Source organism: Portunus trituberculatus, chromosome 21, assembly GCF_017591435.1.
Source record: "Portunus trituberculatus isolate SZX2019 chromosome 21, ASM1759143v1, whole genome shotgun sequence".
Taxonomy (NCBI): domain Eukaryota; kingdom Metazoa; phylum Arthropoda; class Malacostraca; order Decapoda; family Portunidae; genus Portunus; species Portunus trituberculatus.
This window is the reverse complement of record NC_059275.1, coordinates 2,519,839-2,522,338: the sequence shown is the minus strand read 5'-3', so window position 1 is coordinate 2,522,338 and position 2,500 is coordinate 2,519,839.

Sequence of the window (2,500 nt, the reverse complement as noted above, 5' to 3'; positions counted from 1 at the left end):
AGATAGATAGATAGATAGAGAGATGATAGGTAAGTATACTGATAGAAAGATATAGATAGATAGACAAAAGAATGAAAAAATAAATGGAAATGTACACAGAGAGAGAGAGAGAGAGAGAGAGAGAGAGAGAGAGAGAGAGAGAGAGAGAGACCGAAAAGACAAGGAAGTCGTTACTATTTTCCTCATGTAATTGTTTTCCCGTTTTCTTTGTTCTGTGACTCGTTTTCTGTTGTAGTTTTTTCAAGATTATTTATATACTGTAGGGAAGAAAACGGGAACCTTATACAGTGACCTCAAACGTGAGCGGAGAGCGAGAGGAAGCAGACGAGGCAGTGAAGCAGAAGAAGCAGTGAAGCAGAGGAAAGGAACGAAGCAGTAATATAAATGAAGCATCGGTGCAGTGAAGCAGACGAATCAGTGAAAGACGAGAAGCTGAAGGAATGTAATGGTCGAAACAGTGAAGCAATCTGAGTGAACGAAACGGTGGAATGGACAAACGTAAACTAATGAAACGAGGAAACGAAACATTGAGACAGTATAGTGAACGAAACGGTGAAATGTTGACACGAAAACTAATGAAACGAGGGAGAGAGAGAGAGAGAGAGAGAGAGAGAGAGATGATAAAAGAATGAATAGGGAAAAATGAAATGTAAAAATAATAATAATAACAATAACAACAAGATTCAAACAAAACAACAGCAAAAAAAAAGAAAAACACCAAAATGATAAGGAAATTAAACATCGAGGCAGTTCAAAAGACGCAGAGGTGAAGCAATGAAACGGGGAAGCGAAACATTGAGAGGATAGCGAACGAAACGGTGGAATGTTGACACGTAAACTAACGAAACGGGAAAGCGAAACATTGTGACTCTATAGCGAACGAAACGGTGGAATGTTGACACGTCTAAGTATTGAAACATCGAAATAAATCCTTGCCAGCTCAAATAAAATAAAAAAAAAATAAATAAAAATAGATAAATAGATAAAAATAGAATAAATAAAAATGAATAAATAGATAAATAAATATATAAATAAATAAGTAAATAAAAAGAAATAAAAAAGGATAAAATAAATAGATAAATAAACAAAATAAAAGATTAAATAAATAAATAAATAAATAGATAAATAAATAAATAAATAAAGCACTGAAACATCGAACCACCACAAACACACCCACGAACTCACGAACCACCACAAACACACCCACGAACCCACGAACCACCACAAACACACCCACGAACCCACGAACCACCACAAACACACCCACAAACCCATGAACCACCACAAACCACCACAAACCACCACAAACACACCACGAACCCACGAACCACCACAAACACACCCACGAACCCATGAACCACCACAAACACACCCACGAACCCACGAACCACCACAAACACACCCACGAACCCATGAACCACCACAAACACACCCACGAACCCACGAACCACCACTGAAACACCCACAAACCCATGAACCACCACAAACACACCCACGAACCCACGAACCACCACTGAAACACCCACAAACCCATGAACCACCACAAACACACCCACGAACCCTTTATAAAGAACCAAAATCCCACAAAATGAACCCAAGAGAGAGTAAATCCACGAAGCACTGAAGCAGGTTCTGAAGCAGCATGGTGAACCGATCCCAACAGTTCACCAAGTGTTCCGGAACGCTGCGTATCACTTCGAACCCTGAGTCATTGAACCCGGCGAGTTATGGCATCTTCGGGGTCTTCTTAGTACTGTTTCTGGGGGGATAATGGCGCTGGGGTGATGGGTGGTGTCAGCAGAGGGGGCGTGGGGTGGTGGGGGAGCTGGTGGGCGTGGGAGAGTGAGCAGGGGTGTGAGTGAATGGTAAAAGGTATAATTGTATGGGGGTTGTGTGTGTGTGTGTGTGTGTGTTATTAGTACGTTATATTTTCTGCTGTTGTTGCTACTTCTACTACTACTACTACTACTACTACTACTACTACTACTACTACTACTACTACTACTACTACTACTACTACTACTACCATAAAAATGACGACGGCGCAGAATTACGGAAATATACGAGCCAAATAAAACAATAAAATAATGATAATAATAATACCACCACCACCACCACCACCATCACCACCACCAGCACCACGACCACCTGTCACTCACTACTTAACCCTCACGTCCCCTCAATGAGTCAGTGAGGGCGGCCGTGAGAGAGAGAGAGAGAGAGAGAGAGAGAGAGAGAGAGAATTGTAATAATCCTCCGTAACATTACCAGCTGCCATTTTTATTCGACGAACAAAGGGACCAATAGGAACAAGGAAATGAAACAAGTGAATTGGTACCAGAATTAAATGCCGCTTTGAAGGGAGGAGGAGGAGGAAGGAGGAGGAGGAGGAGGAGGAGGAGGAATAGGAGGAAGAGGAATGAGTAGAAAGTTAAATGAAGGATAGAAAAGTGAATATCAAAGAAGAAAAAGAGAAGAAGAAGAAGAAGGAAGAGAAGAA